The following is a 20,153-nucleotide window of genomic DNA, read 5'->3' as shown; positions in this document are numbered from 1 at the left end:
ATCATCCATCTATTATCTATGTATCTATTATCTATCTCTCTTTTATCTAGCTCTCTATCTCCTATCTATCTCTCTATCTATCTATCTATCTCTTATCTAGCTCTCTAACTCTCTCTCATATCTATCTATCTCTCTATCTCCGATCTATCTCTCTATCTCCTCTCTCTCTCCTCTTTCCCTCTCTATCTCCTCTCTCTCTGTCTCTATCTCCTCTCTGTCTGTCACTCTCTCTCATATCTATATATGGCTGATATAAGTTATACATCTCCCTGGATGTAATGTATATCATTTCACCCTTTACACACAATTAAAAAACGCATCAAAACCACATGCAGTTTGAACTTTTGCACTCGAGCCCCTGAGCCTTTAGGTATTGCCCTGGTCTGGATGATTTACAGGCAGCCAGGGTAAGACACAGTAGGACAGTTTCTAATTTAGCCAAAAAACTAGCGTATTAGTGGTCTCATATTCAGCCACCACGAGCAAGCCTTCTTTAGGCTGAGATATTGTATAGCCCCAACAGCCACTTGGAAGATTGCTTAATGCAGCTCATGCGAAACTTTCCTTTTATATTCATCACCCTGATCGGCTCTCACAAGACGGGCCTGCTGTGTCCTTCTCACTGCCTAACCTATACAGAATTTGCTGTTAGAAAAACCTGCACCAAAATGTGATAATAACATAGATTTTCATAACAGTTTACGACTTTTACACCCTTTACCCCTCTAACATCTGTTCTGTTAAAGTGATGCTCTATGAAAGTAACAGAATCTGTAACCAATAAGTTAAGGGGCCTGCAAAAGAGACTGTAACCATTAATCTGAGTACCCTCAGTAAAAAACTGTTTCTTGTTATTTTTAACTGCTAAGCTAAGGGACCTCTTAGAGAGACTGTATTCACAAAGCCTTGTATCACTACTCAAACCACAAAGCTCTGTGCCTTATTCAGATATTGCAACCAACAAGTTTATTAACAATGTGACTGTAACTGCTACTCTTTGTGCCTCCTTAACATTCTTAAAGGGGTTGTCCCGCGAAAGCAAGTGGGGGTATACACTTCTGTATGGCCATATTAATGCACTTTGTATTGAGCCATACAGAAGTTATTCACTTACCTGTTCCGTTGCTGGCGTCCCCGTCTCCATGGTGCCGTCTAATCTTCAGCGTCTAATCGCCCGATTAGACGCGCTTGCGCAGTCCTGTCTTCTGTCTTCTGAATGGGGCCGCTCGTGCCAGAGAGCGGCTCCTCGTAGCTCCGCCCCATCACGTGTGCCGATTCCAGCCAATCAGGAGGCTGGAATCGGCAATGGACCGCACAGAAGCCCTGCGGTCCACCGAGGGTGAAGATCCCGGCGGCCATCTTCACCAGGTAAGTAAGAAGTCACCGGAGCGCGGGGATTCAGGTAAGCACTATCCGGTTTTCTTTTTTAACCCCTGCATCGGGTTTGTCTCGCGCCGAACGGGGAGGCTATTGAAAAAAAAAAAAACAGTTTCGGCGCGGGACAACCCCTTTAAGTTTACTCCTGGTGTCTGCCTCAATTACTGCACCATCCTCCAGTGGAGTCCCCGAAACTAAGTGAAGGACCACACCTAAAAACTGACCCTCTTACACAAATATAAAGCAGGAGAGTATGATGACATCACTGCATCACACCTGCCTGCTCCATCATTCACTCTACAGGTGGCTCTAACAGGCAAGTGTGATGTAGTGACATCATCATGTCTGCCTTCACTGAACAGCACAGAGATACTGGAGGAGACCTGCAGAGTGACATTTTTCATAGTAATTAGTATATCTGAGTATTTATTTTGTTGTTTTTATGCTGGAGGTACTTAGGGGCACTTTTTATATGTGTAAGCACTAAGAGCCAATATTTACTGGTGGGACAGCACTGGGGGTACTAAGGAGGCATCTGTGTTTGGGGCACTTAGGGGGTTTACTAGAAGCACTTTCCTGTGAGAGCTCTAAGTGGTAATTTACAGTATGGTGGAATCAGAACTATGTGGGGGCACTAAGGGGGCATCCTTACTGTGTTGGAGCGCTAAGGGGGCATTCTTACTGTGGTTGGGCAGTAAGGGGGCATCCTTACTGTGAGGCAGCACTATTACTTTGTGCCACACAAAGAGAGCACTATGAAACTGTGTGAAGCACAACGGGGCAATACTATTGAATTGTAAGGAGGCATCTGTGTTTGGGGCACTAAAGGGGTTTACTAGAAGCACTTTCCTGTGAGAGCTCTAAGTGGTAATCTTTACAGTATGGTGGAATCAGAACTGTGTTGGGGCACTAAGGGGGCATCCTTACTGTGGTGGAGCACTAAGGGGGCATTCTTACTGTGGTGGGGCACTAAGGGGGCATCCTTACTGTGAGGCAGCACTATTACTTTGTGCCACACGAAGAGAGCACTATGAAACTGTGTGGAGCACGACGGGGCAATACTATTGTGTGGTGCATTAAGGGTGCATCACTACTGTATGTTAGAAAAAGGAAGGCACTGTTACTATGTGGCACAAAGATGACTACATGGGATTGGATGGGGCTTGAGAAATGGATTAACACTACAAAAATTGTCACACTGAAGAATCGAGTTATTAGGTTTGTTGAATTAGTCCTGCACTAAGGATATCAGTGTAGGGGGAGACATTATGTACCTCTGGACCAAGGGGTCTGTAGATAAACAGATGGTCACAGGATGGTACTGAAGGCAGCCTGGGGTGCGCTGCAGCAGCAAGTTCCTCAAATCACGAGCTGCACCACTTGACCAAATTGTGTTTAACAGAACTTTACTGCTGGTCAAGTGCCTCTCTGCCTCTGAGAAGAGCCAAGTATTCGGGTCTGCACAGTCAATTCACCGGGGATACTGTATTCAGGACTCATTACCCTCCATAGTAGCATAGGCGGTTTTCTCACACATCTGTTGAACCTGTGTCTATCGGGTTCACGCGTCTCCTATCTCAGCACGCCACATGGCATCTAGTCTATAGACACTCAAGATATGCCAATGTCGCTACTGTATCAGTCTCACACTACAAAGCCTAGGCCCCAATTTTGTCCATAATAATACCTGTGGTGTGGATTAGTCTCCACCCCAGTGACTTAGCTCTTTTCAGCATATAGCACAGGCACCATCATTTTTAAAGGAACAGTTACATTTTTTAAAAACAGACAATAAAAATTTTCTTTGCAACTATAGCAAATAAAACCAGATAAAAACAGTCGTTGCCTCCCCCCCACTACAGCACCACACTAGCACGCAACATCTATTGTCCCTCCTTTTGTTCTTTAATAGTTGGGGGTATGGTTTCTATAATGTTAGAAGATTAACCCTTTCACATTTGCTCCCATTGTTGTGGAATTTTTTAAGTCGACAGTAGAGATGAACGAGTATACTCGCTAAGGCACATTACTCGAGCGAGTAGTGCGTTAGCCGAGTATCTCCCCGCTCGTCTCTAAAGATTCGGGGGCCGGCGCGGGTGACAGGTGAGTTGCGGCGGGGAGCGGGGGGGAGCGAGGGAGAGAGAGATCTCCCCTCCGTTCCTCCCCGCTCTCCCCCGCCGCTCCCTGCCCCCGCCGGCCCCCGAATCTTTAGAGACGAGCGGGGAGATACTCAGTTAAGGCACTACTCGCTCGAGTAATGTGCCTTAGCGAGTATACTCGCTCATCTCTAGTCGACAGAGCTGGTGACTCTTGAGATATTCAAGCTTCTTTTTGCCGGAAGGACTGTGCAGCTCATTATTTGAATCCATTTATTTATGTTGTGAGTATTTGTATCAATGCTACATCAATACCACATAAATAGGCAGTAAATGTAACCATAGTTCTATATTGGAAGGCAGGATATAACTCCCTGCTTGATGGTAAGAATTGGAATACTCAGCTGATCTGCTCTGCGCAAAATTAAAAACGTATTTTACATTTTGCATTCATTTTTCTGTACTGCAGTCTGTATAACCTATCTGCAACTTCACTGGCGCCAGGCCACGAGGACCGAATTTAAATGTCTTCATGGCGTAATTTGTAAAGGCAATGTGACATGATCCAGTATTGCTTTTCAAACATATTGCATTTCATGGTGAAATAGAATTTTACTTGCCTTATTCCAGGCTGCAGAAGAGCTGCACAATTATTTAATGCTTTTTAAAATTTCTTCTCTCTTGGGTTTTTGGGGTGGAGGGATTATTTCGGCTATACTTTACATTAAATAAAATCTTATCTGCTTCAGGTACTATATGTGACAGTAAGTACCATACAATCTGATTGTAAAAGTATTAAGATGACCTGTGTTACACTTGTTAATACAGATTAGTCCGAAGCTCATAAAGAGGTGTATACTAGACTGAAATGTCCTCGGTAGTGCGGCCTTGGGCACTTCCTGGAGACTATATTTCGTCATTGCAGCTACATTCCTTACTCTAATCAATGTAAGTAATGTATGCTCATGTCACATCATGTAATCAAGAAAGGAGATCCACAGCACTCACCAGGAAGTCCTTATTTGGCCGAGCGGTCCAGAGATACACGCCAGCAAGAAATGATCCGCCCCCTGATCACAAATCACAATCGGAAGAAAGAGGTATCCTGCAGCATAAATTGGTGCAATTTCCCAGCAGGGGTCACCTTTATTGACTCCACAAGACAATAACAGCACTACTAAACTTTTATAATGATTTGCTACTTTTTTGTTGAAATAAGATGTAACTTATGGTGTTGCCCACTGTGATTGGACTACTATACATTTCCTTGTTCTACTCTTTGCAATAAAAACTCCTGAGTGAGCTAATTTTTTTAGAAGAGCTTTTGAACAATACTTAATTGCTCCATGTTGTCTTCTTCTCTAGTGCACCATTCAGACAATTGGGCATATCTGGGGTATGAGGCTTCAAAAACCATTTAATGTCATCTAAATTGAAAGGAGTACTCCAACATTTTGTGGTGGATAATGCGGGCAAGTGGAAGGTTGTAAGAACTGCCAATGTGTCAAGATGGTGGACACCAGGCAAACACAAGTCCACGTGGTAAAATAAGACCATTGTTTCTTATTAGAGATGAGCGAGCACCAAAATGCTCGGGTGCTCGTTACTCGGGACGAAATTATCGCGATGCTCGAGGGTTCGTTTTGAGTAACGAACCCCATTGAAGTCAATGGGCGACCCGAGCATTTTTGTATTTCACCGGTGCTCGCTAAGGTTTCCTTGTGTGAAAATCTGGGCAATTCAAGAAAGTGATGGGAACGACACAGCAACGGATAGGGCAGGCGAGGGGCTACATGTTGGGCTGCATCTCAAGTTCACAGGTCCCACTATTAAGCCACAATAGCGGCAAGAGTGGGCCCCCCCCCCTCCCAAAAACTTTTACTTCTGAAAGGCCCTCATTAGCATGGCATACCTTAGCTAAGCACCACACTACCTCCAACAAAGCACAATCACTGCCTGCATGACACTCCACTGCCACTTCTCCTGGGTTACATGCTGCCCAACCCCCCCCCTCCCCCCTCCCCCCCACAGCGCACACCAAAGTGTCCCTGCGCAGCTTTCAGCTGCCCTCATGCCACACCACCCTCATATCTATTTAGAAGTGCATCTGCCATGACGAGGAACCGCAGGCACACACTGCAGAGGGTTGGCACGGCTAGGCAGCGACCCTCTTTAAAAGGGGCGGGGCGATAGCCCACAATGCTGTACAGAAGCAATGAGAAATAGAATCCTGTGCCACCTCCATCAGGAGCTGCACACGTGGGCATAGCAATGGGGAACCTATGTGCCACACACTATTCATTCTGTCAAGGTGTCTGCATGCCCCAGTCAGACCGCGGTTTTTAATTCATAGACACAGGCAGGTACAACTCCCTATTGCGAAGTCCCTGTGGACCCACAGCATGGATGGCTCCCTGGAACCCACCGGCGGTACATAAAAATATCCCATTGCATTGCCCAACACAGCTGAGGTAGTAATGTCGTGCTTAATGCAGGTGGGCTTCGGCCCACACTGCATGCCCCAGTCAGACTGGGGTTCTTTACAAGTGGAAACAGATGCATTTATAATTCCCTGTGGACCCACAGCATGGGTGGGTGCCAGGAAGCCACCGGCGGTACATAGAAATATCCCATTGCATTGCCCAACACAGCTGAGGTAGTAATGTCGTGCTTAATACAGGTGGGCTTCGGCCCACACTGCATGCCCCAGTCAGACTGGGGTTCTTTACAAGTGGACAGAAGTAGGTTAAACTCCGTGTGCACCTACAGCATGGGTGGCTCCCTGGAACCCACCGGCGGTACATAAAAATATCCCATTGCATTGCCCAACACAGCGGATGTAACGTCAGCTGTAATGCAGGTGGGCTAAAAATTCATTTGATTACACTGTAGGCGAGGGCCCACAAAAATTGCTGTATCAACAGTACTAATGTACATCCAAAACATTGGCCATGCCCAACCAAGATGGCAGGTGAAACCCATTAATCGCTTTGGTTAATGTGGCTTAAGTGGTAACTAGGCCTGGAGGCAGCCCAGTTTAACGAAAAATTGGTTCAAGTTAAAGTTTCAACGCTTTTAAGAGCATTGAAACATATAAAAAGTGTTTAGGAAAATTATGAGTGAGCCTTGTGGCCCTAAGAAAAATTGCCCGTTCAGCGTGATTACGTGAGGTTTCAGGAGGAGGAGCAGGAGGAGGAGGAGGAATATTAGACACAGATTGATGAAGCAGAAATGTCCCCGTTTTGGATGGTGAGAGAGAACGTAGCTTCCATCCGCGGGTGCAGCCTACGTATTGCTTACGTATCGCTGCTGTCCGCTGGTGGAGAAGAGAAGTCTGGGGAAATCCAGGCTTTGTTCATCTTGATGAGTGTAAGCCTGTCGGCACTGTCGGTTGACAGGTGGGTACGCTTATCCGTGATGATTCCCCCAGCCACACTAAACACACTCTCTGACAAGACGCTAGCCGCAGGACAAGCAAGCACCTCCAGGGCATACAGCGCGAGTTCAGGCCACGTGTCCAGCTTCGACACCCAGTAGTTGTAGGGGGCAGAGGCGTCACGGAGGACGGTCGTGCGATCGGCTACGTACTCCCTCACCATCCTTTTACAGTGCTCCCGCCGACTCAGCCTTGACTGGGGAGCGGTGACACAGTCTTGCTGGGGAGCCATAAAGCTGGCAAAGGCCTTGGAGAATGTTCCCCTGCCTGCGCTGTACATGCTGCCTGATCTCTGCGCTTCCCCTGCTACCTGGCCCTCGGAACTGCGCCTTCTGCCACTAGCGCTGTCGGATGGGAAGTTTACCATCAGTTTGTCCACCAGCGCCCTGTGGTATAGCAACACTCTCGAACCCCTTTCCTCTTTGGGAATCAGAGTGGGAAGGTTCTCCTTATAGCGTGGGTCGAGCAGTGTGTACACCCAGTAATCCGTAGTGGCCAGAATGCGTGTAACGCGAGGGTCACGAGAAAGGCATCCTAACATGAAGTCAGCCATGTGTGCCAGGGTACCTGTACGCAACACATGGCTGTCTTCACTAGGAAGATCACTTTCAGGATCCTCCTCCTCCTCCTCTTCCTCCTCCTCAGGCCATACACGCTGAAAGGATGACAGCCCAGCAGCATGTGTACCCTCACCAGTGGGTCAAGCTGTCTCTTCCCCCTCCTCCTCATCCTTCTCATGCTCCTCCTCCTCCTCCTCAACGCGCTGAGATATAGACAGGCGGGTGCTCTGACTATCCAGCGACATACTGTCTTCCCCCGGCTCTGTTTCCGAGCGCAAAGCGTCTGCCTTTATGCTTTGCAGGGAACTTCTCAAGATGCATAGCAGAGGAATGGTGACGCTAATGATTGCAGCATCGCCGCTCACCACCTGGGTAGACTCCTCAAATTTTCCAAGGACCTGGCAGATGGCTGCCAACCAGGGCCACTCTTCTGTAAATAATTGAGGAGGCTGACTCCCACTGCACCGCGCAAGTTGGAGTTGGTATTCCACTATAGCTCTACGCTGCTCATAGAGTCTGGCCAACATGTGGAGCGTAGAGTTCCACTGTGTGGGCACATCGCACAGCAGTCGGTGCACTGGCAGATTAAACCTATGTTGCAGTGTCCGCAGGGTGGCAGCGTGCGTGTGGGATTTGCGGAAATGTGCGCAGAGCTGGCGCACCTTTCCGAGCAGGTATGACAAGTGGGGGTAGCTTTTCAGAAAGCGCTGAACCACCAAATTAAAGACATGGGCCAGGCATGGCACGTGCATGAGGCTGCCGAGCTGCAGAGCCACCACCAGCTTACGGCCGTTGTCACACACGACCATGCCCGGTTGGAGGCTCAGCGGCGCAAGCCAGTGGTCGGTCTGCTCTGTCAGACCCTGCAGCAGTTCGTGGGCCGTGTGCCTCTTCTCTCCTAAGCTGAGTAGTTTCAGCACGGCCTGCTGACGCTTGCCCACCGCTGTGCTGCCACGCCGCGTGACACTGACTGCTGGCGACGTGCTGCTGACACATCTTGATTGCGAGACAGAGGTTGCGTTGGAGGAGGAGGAGGAGGAGGAAGGTGCTTTAGTGGAGGAAGCATACACCGCCGCAGATACCACCACCGAGCTGTGGCCCGCAATTCTGGGGGTGGGTAGGACATGAGCGGTCCCAGGCTCTGACTCTGTCCCAGCCTCCACTACATTCACCCAATGTGCCGTCAGGGAGATATAGTGGCCCTGCCCGCCTGTGCTTGTCCACGTGTCCGTTGTTAAGTGGACCTTGGCAGTAACCGCGTTGGTGAGGGCGCGTACAATGTTGCGGGAGACGTGGTCGTGCAGGGCTGGGACGGCACATCGGGAAAAGTAGTGGCGACTGGGAACCGAGTAGCGCGGGGCAGCCGCCGCCATCATGCTTTTGAAAGCCTCCGTTTCCACAAGCCTATACGGCAGCATCTCTAGGCTGATCAATTTTGCAATGTGCACGTTTAACGCTTGAGCGTGCGGGTGCGTGGCGTCGTAGTTGCGCTTGCGCTCAAACTGTGGCACTAGCGACGTCTGGACGCTGCGCTGAGAGACATTGCTGGATGGGGCCGAGGACAGCGGAGGTGAGGGTGTGGGTGCAGGCCAGGGGACGGTAGTGCCTGTGTCCTCAGAGGGGGTTTGGATCTCAGTGGCAGGTTGGGGCACAGGGGGAGAGGCAGTGGTGCAAACCGGAGGCGGTGAACGGGCATCGTCCCACCTTGTGGGGTGCTTGGCCATCATATGCCTGCGCATGCTGTTGGTGGTGCCTCCCCAGCTGATCTTGGCGCGACAAAGGTTGCACACCACTGTTCGTCGGTCGTCAGGCGTCTCTGTGAAAAACTGCCACACCGTAGAGCACCTTGACCTCTGCAGGGTGGCATGGCGCGAGGGGGCGCTTTGGGAAACAGTTGGTGGATTATTCGGTCTGGCCCTGCCTCTACCCCTGGCCACCGCACTGGCTCGGCCTGTGCCCACACCCTCACTTGGCCCTCCGCGTCCTCGGCCGCGTCCACGTCCTCTAGGCCTACCCCTACCCCTCAGCATGCTGTATTACCAGTGATTTGATTTCCCAGGCAGGAAAGAAATTGGCGCAAGGCTGCACTCAACCGTAGCTGGTTGCGTCTGATTTTTGTACGTTGTACACGCAGCACACACGTACACGGAGACCTTAGGACTGACACAGGCAGGCCAAATATAATTTTTTTCCTTTTTAGCTTAGGGAAGTCCTACTGCGTATATTCAATGAACAAGAAGTTTAATATCTGTGGTGTGGCCCTCAAAAAGTGTCACACAACTATAGTGTAGCAGAGTTATTAACTCTAGCAGAGCAGGTATTTGCCAGTCAGGAAAGACAATGGCGCTAGGCTGCAGTAAAGCGTAGCTGAATGCATCTGATTTTTGTACGTTGTACACGCAGCACACACGTACACGGAGACCTTAGGACTGACACAGGCAGGCCAAATATAATTTTTTTCCTTTTTAGCTTAGGGAAGACCCCACTGCGTATATTCAATGAACAAGAAGTTTAATATCTGTGGTGTGACCCTCAAAAAGTGTCACACAACTATAGTGTAGCAGAGTTATTAACTCTAGCAGAGCAGGTATTTGCCAGTCAGGAAAGACAATGGCGCAAGGCTGCAGTAAAGCGTAGCTGGTTGCGTCTGATTTTTGTACGTTGTACACGCAGCACACACGTACACGGAGACCTTAGGACTGACACAGGCAGGCCAAATATTTTTTTTTTCCTTTTTAGCTTAGGGAAGACCCCACTGCGTGTATTCAATGAATAATAAATGTCTTCTGGCCCTGCCTACACAATTCTATCCCTGTAGTATTAATGCCGGGTGCAATGCTCTGCACAGCCGGTTTTGAGGAAAAAAAAATAATATGCAACACTGCTAACAGCAGCCTGGACAGTACTGCACACGGATAGAAGTGGCCCTAGAAAGGACCGTTGGGGTTCTTGAAGCCTACACTAACTCCTAACACTCTCCCTGCCTAACCCCCACTTCTGTCCCTATTGCAGGGCGCAATGCTCTGCAGATCCAATTTTGGACAAAAAAAAAAAAAAATACTGTGCTAACACAGTACTGCACACTATTAGATGTGGCCCTGAGAAGGGCCGTTGGGGTTCTTGAAGCCTACACTGACTCCTAACGCTCTCCCTACAGCAGCACCAGCAGCAGCACTTTCCCTCAGCTAAGTCACAAGGCATGTGTGGCGAGCCGCGGGAGGGGCCGATTTTTATACTTGGGTGACATCAGATCGCCCCAGCCACTCACAGCAGGGGGGTGGTATAGGGCTTGAACGTCACAGGGGGAAGTTGTAATGCCTTCCCTGTCTTTCAATTGGCCAGAAAAGCGCGCTAACGTCTCAGAGAGGAAACTGAAAGTAACCGGAACACCGCGTGGTACTCGTTACGAGTAACGAGCATCCCGAACACCCTAATATTCGCACGAATATCAAGCTCGGACGAGTACGTTCGCTCATCTCTATTTCTTATGCATGTTTGCCTCTGTCTGTTGTCTCAAGAAGGTAGTCTTTTTTCTATTTCACTTGCCATATCATCAACCAGAGTGTTTTGTGTACATGAATTGGTCATGTAAACAGCATGTTTGTAGTGTGAGACTGCAATACAGAGACAGCAAGACAGAGAGAGCGGGAACGTAGTGGCTGTTCTCATGACCTTGTGTGCCATGACAGACAGTCTGCTAGAATAGAGTGAATCTGCATGCTGTTCCTCTGCTCTGTGCTCAAGGGAAAGATCTTGATTGGATCATGAGAAATAAAGCCTACACTCCGGGTTAGATAACTAGACTTGTTTGTAAATGTAGAGGAATACACGTGAATAACCTGTACAAATGAATGTAACATACTGTGAGATCGATCTGTGCTGGATATATGTACAGTGGGGATAAAAAGTATTTAGTCAGATACCAATTGTACAAGTTCTCCCACTTAAAAAGATGAGAAAGGCCTGTAATTGACATCATATGTAGACCACAACTATGAGAGACAACATGAGAAAAAAACATCCAGAAATCACATTGTCTGATTTTAACAAATTTATTTGTAAATTATGGTGGAAAATAAGTATTAGGTCAATAACAAAAGTTCCTCTCAATACTTTGTTATATATCCTTTATTGGCAATGACAGAGGTCAAACATTTTCTGTAAGTCCTCACAAGGTTGGCACACACTGTTGCTGGTATGTTGGCCCATTCCTCCATGCAGATCTCCTCAAGAGCAGTGATGTTTTGGGGCTGTCGCTGGGCAACACGGACTTTCAACTCCCTCCAAAGGTTTCCTATAGGGTTGAGATCTGGAGACTGGCTAGGCCACTCCAGAACCTTGACATGCTTCTTACGAAGCCACTCCTTTGTTGCCCTGGCGGTGAGCTTGGGATCATTGTCCTGCTGAAAGACCCAGCCACGTTTCATCTTCAGGGCCCTTGCTGATGGGAGGTTTGCACTTAAAATCTCACGATACATGGCCCCATTCATTCTTTCATGTATATGGATCAGTCGTCCTGGTCCCTGTGCAGAGAAACAGCCCCAAAGCATGATGTTGCCATCCCCATGCTTCGCAGTAGGTATGGTGTTCTTTGGATGCAACTCAGCATTCTTTCTCCTCCAAACATGACGAGTTGTGTTTCTGCCAAACAGTTCTAATTTGGTTTCATCTGACCATATGACATTCTCCCAATACTCTTCTAGATCATCCAAATGCTCTCTGGCAAACTTCAGTCGGCCCCAGACATGTACTGGCTTAAGCAGGGGGGACACGTCTGGCACTGCAGGATCTAAGTCCCCGGCGGCGTAGTGTGTTACTGATGGTGGCCTTTGTTACGTTGGTCCCATCTCTCTGCAGGTCATTCACTGGGTTCCCCTGTGTGGTTCTGGAATTTTTGCTCACCGCTCTTGTGATCATTTTGACCCCATGGGGTGAGATCTTGCATGGAGCCCCAGATCGAGGGAGATTATCAGTGGTCTTGTATCTCTTCCATTTTCTAATTATTGCTCCGACAGTTGGTTTCTTCGCACCAAGCTGCTTGCTTATTGCAGATTCAGTCTTCCCAGTCTGGTGCAGGGCTACAATTTTGTTTCTGGTGTCCTTCGACAGCTCTTTGGTCTTCACCATAGTGGAGTTTGGAGTGTGACTGCTTGAGGTTGTGGACAGTCTTTTATAATGATAACAAGCTCAAACAGGTGCCATTACTACAGGTAATGAGTGGAGGACAGAGGAGCCTCTTAAAGAAGAAGTTACAGGTCTGTGAGACCCAGAAATCTTGCTCATTTGTAGGTGACCAAATACTTATTTTCCACCATAATTTGCAAATAAATGCATTAAAAATCAGACCATGTGATTTTCTGGATGTGTTTTCTCATGTTGTCTCTCATAGTTGAGGTCTACCTATGATGCCAATTACAGGCCTCTCTCATCTTTTTAAGTGGAAGAACTTGTACAATTGGTATCTGACTAAATACTTTTTCCCCACTGTACACTATGTTGAAGATTTCAGCCTCCAACCTCATTAAATATCTAATCCATTGACTTGTGAAAGTATTAAGGTGATCTGTTACATTTGTTATTCAAAGGGTTAATATATAGTCAGAAGCTGGTGGAAACAATATGTACTTGATGCTTAGTAGAAAGGGGGAGAGGTTGAACATTTCTTGGAGGACAAATTTAGTCATAATATCCAAATCTTTGTATTTTTTCTCAAAGTAGCAACAAATTACATATTATCAAACTTTTTGTAATGATTCTTTATTTTAACACTGCAAAAGAGTATAACATAGGGTGTTGTTATAATGATTAGTCTAATATAGACTTCTTTGTTCTACTTTTTTGCAATAAAAACCCTTGTGAACTTTGGAACAAAACCTAATTGCTCCATGTTGTGTTCTTCTCCGGTGCACCACAGGTATTTAGGCATACCTGATTGATAAGGCTTTGATACCCCTTGAGTATCACCTAAATTAAATCAATGTGAAAAACAGAAAATTAACCAGCGCTCCGGTGCTTTGGAAAATGGCAGATGATGCAAGGTAGTGCAAACGAGGTGTATATGATGTGGATGTTTACTTACTTCGCAGGGGTGCTAGTGGTTAAGCACCCCTGAATCCAAGGTAGCAGGCAGAATTCAGAAGGTATATATAGTAATTCCTTTTTATTGCGACGCGTTTCGGCCGTTATATCGGCCTTTCTCAAGCATAAAAACATCTACAACATGCCTGCATTATATAGTGTAGGTAACTAACAAACAGTTGCATGGCCTGCAAACATGATGGTGCAATAGGTTAAACAGAAAACATGGACTGGAATATACATCAAGGGGTTGAATGTCAATAATCACTTATTCGATATATATATAAATTCAGAAATTCACCTATCTATATACTCCTCATGAACGTGTGGATTAGATGATATAGACTATCCAAAGAGTTCCTATATATACTATTATTGTCTTAAACCGATGCCAGGTCTTATTGTTAGCCTGTGGCATAATTAGCAGGGTTTTGACTGAGGTGGGTGTGGTTATCACATGATCATAATGCCATAATGGTGTCCTAGCAGTTTAAAGTTTTAAGAGAGAAAAAAAAAAAAATAAAAAAAAAAAAAAAAGGACAGATCTTAATGGGAGTTTAATAACATTAACGACATTCCTAAACCTGTTGCTTGCTACCGCTAGGCTAACAGGGTTTGACTGAGGTGGGTGTGGTTATCACATGATCATAATGTCATAATGGTGTCCTGGCAGTTTGAAAAGAGAAAGAGAAGGGGGAAAAAAAAAAAAAAAAAAAAAAATAATAAAAAAAAAAAAATAATAAAACAAAAAAAAAAATTAATAAAAAATTAAATAAAAAAATTAAATAAAAAAATTTGAAAAAAATTTAAAAAAATTTTGAAAAAAAATAAAATAAAAAATAAAAAAAAATAAAAAGGCACAAAACAGATCTTTATGGGAGTTTAATAACATTAACGACATTCCTAAACCTGTTGCTTGCTACCGTTAGGCTAACATACACGCAGGCTTCTAGTGCGGTTCGTGCTCAATCCCGCAGCGTTAATGTTGCCTTGGTGACTCTGGGGTAGCCGGCGCGCGCGCTTCTAATGACGCTCGCGGTAGGGACTTTGCGTGCTGCCCGCGGCATTCGGGTCGCTATGGAGACTCTGGAATGACTGGTGCGCGCACTTCCTGTGACGTGTGCGATGGAATAATGGCGCTCCGGACCGCAGCATACACGTTGTCATGGTGACTTATGGGGCGGGGTATTAAGGAAGTGACGCTGAACGCGTCAAAATCCCTCAGTAGTCCATCCCGCGGCGTTCATATTAGTTCATAGCACAAAGTCTAAGAGGAGTGTCGTTAGACACATGGAAGGCCCTCATAGATCTACAGGTAAGAATCTCATGGAACATGGACTATGTTCCGAGTATCTTTTCCCTGTGTAACGCATCCGTAGGTGCTATCTGAGTATGATGGCATTGCTAAAAATAGCTATAGAATATTAGTAAGTGCAGCCCAACAATATTGGCTGCACGATACCATATGGCTACAAACGAGGGGCATTATGAATAGAAAATTGGATCTATACATTTTTTGGCTGAAGTGCATTATAGATGCAGAGAAGGAACATACCAAGATTAACTTTACACTAAGAGTGAATAGTAAATATACTGCAGGACCATTTCTGTGTAGTATTTAACAAGTATATGACGGGAAAAATGGAGGTTTATACTTGGGAACCCACAGCACCTCTGTATATACTGAATAAAATTGTGAGATATATATAGAAACTACGTACATGGGAGATGCTTGTATTCATATATATTGTGATGATCCTAAATTTATAATCTGATGGTAGAGTGTCTGTTATTTAAAACTTATATGCAATTTAGAAACTACATGTATATGTGGTGTGCCTCTAAACTGGATGACCAATATTTTGAGTCTCTCACATTTTTGTTTCTATTACACAACTAAACATATAAAAGTAAATACAGTTATGATTTCTTGTTAAAATTTCTCTAAAACCTCATTTAAGCCATTCGGTATGAGGGTATTGAAATAAAATATATAAAACATTTCCTTCGTTTTTAACTTAGTGAATTCTCCTATATTAATCTTTTCTACCGTGCAGCCAATATTGTTGGGCTGCACTTACTAATATTCTATAGCTATTTTTAGCAATGCCATCATACTCAGATAGCACCTACGGATGCGTTACACAGGGAAAAGATACTCGGAACATAGTCCATGTTCCATGAGATTCTTACCTGTAGATCTATGAGGGCCTTCCATGTGTCTAACGACACTCCTCTTAGACTTTGTGCTATGAACTAATATGAACGCCGCGGGATGGACTACTGAGGGATTTTGACGCGTTCAGCGTCACTTCCTTAATACCCCGCCCCATAAGTCACCATGACAACGTGTATGCTGCGGTCCGGAGCGCCATTATTCCATCGCACACGTCACAGGAAGTGCGCGCACCAGTCATTCCAGAGTCTCCATAGCGACCCGAATGCCGCGGGCAGCACGCAAAGTCCCTACCGCGAGCGTCATTAGAAGCGCGCGCGCCGGCTACCCCAGAGTCACCAAGGCAACATTAACGCTGCGGGATTGAGCACGAACCGCACTAGAAGCCCGCGTGTATGTTAGCCTAACGGTAGCAAGCAACAGGTTTAGGAATGTCGTTAATGTTATTAAACTCCCATAAAGATCTGTTTTGTGCCTTTTTATTTTTTTTTATTTTTTATTTTATTTTTTTTCAAAATTTTTTTAAATTTTTTTCAAATTTTTTTATTTAATTTTTTTATTTAATTTTTTATTTATTTATTTTTTTTTTTTTATTATTTTTTTTTTTTTTTTTTTTCCCCCTTCTCTTTCTCTTTTCAAACTGCCAGGACACCATTATGACATTATGATCATGTGATAACCACACCCACCTCAGTCAAACCCTGTTAGCCTAGCGGTAGCAAGCAACAGGTTTAGGAATGTCGTTAATGTTATTAAACTCCCATTAAGATCTGTCCTTTTTTTTTTTTTTTTTTTTTTTTTTTTTTCTCTCTTAAAACTTTAAACTGCTAGGACACCATTATGGCATTATGATCATGTGATAACCACACCCACCTCAGTCAAAACCCTGCTAATTATGCCACAGGCTAACAATAAGACCTGGCATCGGTTTAAGACAATAATAGTATATATAGGAACTCTTTGGATAGTCTATATCATCTAATCCACACGTTCATGAGGAGTATATAGATAGGTGAATTTCTGAATTTATATATATATCGAATAAGTGATTATTGACATTTAACCCCTTGATGTATATTCCAGTCCATGTTTTCTGTTTAACCTATTGCACCATCATGTTTGCAGGCCATGCAACTGTTTGTTAGTTACCTACACTATATAATGCAGGCATGTTGTAGATGTTTTTATGCTTGAGAAAGGCCGATATAACGGCCGAAACGCGTCGCAATAAAAAGGAATTACTATATATACCTTCTGAATTCTGCCTGCTACCTTGGATTCAGGGGTGCTTAACCACTAGCACCCCTGCGAAGTAAGTAAACATCCACATCATATACACCTCGTTTGCACTACCTTGCATCATCTGCCATTTTCCAAAGCACCGGAGCGCTGGTTAATTTTCTGTTTTTCACATTGATCTATCCCTATCCCGTGGTGGTTTTTTCATCGCCGGGAGCAACCAAGACGCTCTCCTCAGGATGTCTCATGAGACCGGTGTGAGGAATTTCTTTCTGGATTGACACGCCATCTTGGATATTGACGCACGGGCACCCCACAGACGGGCCCGGCGTCACGGGGTGAGTTACCTTCTGCACACGATTGCCCCATATTTATTTACGTATATTCTCTGTATTTTTTGACAACCACGTCTTATCCATTTCTTGGAGCGCTATCCATCTTTATCACCTAAATTAAGGGATTACTCCAACTTTTTTCTGCATGTGGAATGTTCTAAGGACTGTCAAGGTCTCTGGACAGTGAACACCAGGCAAACACAAGTCTATGTGGTATTATAAGATCATTGTTTCTTATGCATGTTTGTTTCTGCTGTCTTGGGAAGGTACAGTTTTATTTTCTATTGCAATTGCCATATTACCAACCTGAGACTTTTGTGTACATTAATTAGCTGAGTCAATAGTGTTTACAGTGTAATATTGTCATAGAAAGACAGTGACCTGAGCTGGAATGTAGTGGTTGTTTTCAGTGACCCTGTGTGCTTTGACAGACAGATTGCTAGAATAGGGACAAATCTCTCTTGTCTAGTGAATCTGGGTCTGAAGAGATAGAGCCTACATTTGCAGTTGAATAATTAGACTGGTTTGCAATCATAGAGAAATGCATGTGAAGAATTTGTACAAATGAATGCAACATGTTTTAAAAAATTTATCTGTGCTAGACACAAGAACATTGTGCCAAAGATTTCAGTCTTATAATGGTAGTTTTGCGTTTTTTCAGTCTAATGGCTGAATCTTGTCACCCGATTGCCAGATTGCTGCAATTGGAGACTAGGATTCCAGACCAATTGATTTAAAGATTTCAGGGAAATGTCCATTATGTAATCATTCAACATTGCAGCAAGGAGTCAAAATTTGCAGAATTCCAAATTAATAAATTAAAAGACTTTGGGGAAGTTTACATTAAGTAATTTATTGTTTAGAGAAAGATATTTGTAGCTGCAGTTTGTCTGTGAGGAGTAAATAAATGTCCAAAGGCCCATTTAGACACAACGATAATCGCTCAAAAGATGTCGCTCAAGCGACTTTTGAGCGATCATCACTGTGTCATTTACAGCGCAAGATGATCGCTCAAGATGAGCGATCACCTTGCGCTGCCAGTGGAGGATGCAGAAGACAAGTGGGGTGTGCCTGCTTGTGTCTCAAGCCATAGATAGATGGTTTATTGATGTACATTGAGATGTTGTCCTTTTTCTTAGTGTCATAGTTGCTGCTGCATCTCTCATAGATGAAGCCACAGATATATACTGGAATATAATTTAATTCTACTGGTCCTTAATGGAGTTCAGGAAATTCTTCCAGGCTGATATCAAGGAGGCCCTAGGGAACTGGAGCACAGACACATCAGCCAATACAGCGGCCTGACTCCCCTTGATTGAGGTAACAGCCTTTAACCTTGTTGCCACTAAACCAGGCATACCTATCTCTCTGTCTATTTTGCAGGGAGACAAGAGAGGAATGGAATGAAAAGGGTGCAGAAGTGGATAAGAGGGGAGTCTGGTGGAAAGGTAAATACCTGTCCCTCCCCCAAAAGTTCTACTCTATGATGCTACATTTGAGCCACGGGCCAACTCACCAGTCAAAGGAGGTAATATGTGGTGTAATGTCTTCTTCTTCAATTGCTGAGGCTTTTCAGTGTCACAACAAGGTGTGACACTTTGACCATTTTGATTGGGCTATGACAGACACAAGCTGGTATCATAACCCGGGTAAAATGGTAAAGATACCTGCCCAACACAGTGTATGACCATCTTACCCATTTCAGAGACTACAGGTGGGCCTCATCCAACTGCCAATGTGAAATTTTTTTTAGGTTGTGACCACGGCTACATGAAAGAATATGGCTTAGAAGCTATTGTCCGAGGTGGTATGTCAATATGGAGTCCCCTGAGTTAATAGAGGGTGATAGGAGACCACATTTTGTTAATGAAGTTCCTCAGAGGATTCAAAATCCCTTGATGATTGTACAAGTGTCTCCTACTTCACAACACACACAAAGGAGTAACGAAAAAAAGGTTTGGTACCGTGTTAGTAGAGCAAAAAGTGAGAAGAACCAAGTAATCTTGTAGATATGATAGCTTTTAATAGCTAACAAAAATAAATGATGTTACAGTGAGCTTTCGGATCCTCTCAGAGTGCCTGAGGAAGGAAAATGGAATTTTCTAAGGACTGTGAAGATCTCCAGATGGTGGACACCAGGCACACACAAATCTATGCGGTAAGGTAAGACCATTGTTCTTATGCATCTTTGACTCTGTCTGCTGTCTCGAGAAGGTAGTCTTTTTTTTTTTTTTCACTTGCCATATCCTCAAGCAGAGAATTTTGTGTATATGAATCGGTCGTGTAATGGAATACTCAAACACAGATCATGATGTTTCTATAGGGCCTCTAGAGAGAGTGGGTCTTGTTCCCATGTTAACCCCTTGAGGACTCAGCTTTTTCTGCCTTTTTTTTATTCCTATTTTCTCCTCTGAACTTTCCATTAATGAAACATTTCTGGGAAAAGTTGTATTTTAAAATGGCATCATTTAATCTACCATACAATTTACTGAAAAACATTTAAAAATTGCACTGTTCTGGGGGTTCTCATTTATACTTTATACGCAAAATTTATATACTTTTTGTTAGTCTACTCTTAAAAAATAAAATATTTTAAAAAATAATATTTTCTGCCACCATCTTCTAACCAACATAATTGTATATTTTTCCATCCATGTGGCTATGTGAAGGCTTGTTTTTTGGCGAGACAACCTCTGGTTTCCATTGTTACCATTATGGGGTATATACAACTTTTTGATCATTTTACACTTATGCAGGGCACAAATTCGGCAGCCCTCATAGGAGTCACCAATAAGTTCAAGACATACTTAACTTTCATAATGGACCAATACAGACATATGTTGTATCACCAAAATG

Source organism: Eleutherodactylus coqui, chromosome 3, assembly GCF_035609145.1.
Source record: "Eleutherodactylus coqui strain aEleCoq1 chromosome 3, aEleCoq1.hap1, whole genome shotgun sequence".
NCBI classification, from domain to species: Eukaryota; Metazoa; Chordata; class Amphibia; order Anura; family Eleutherodactylidae; genus Eleutherodactylus; species Eleutherodactylus coqui.
The sequence above is the reverse complement of the archived record's forward strand: the minus strand, read 5'-3'. Positions refer to the sequence as shown.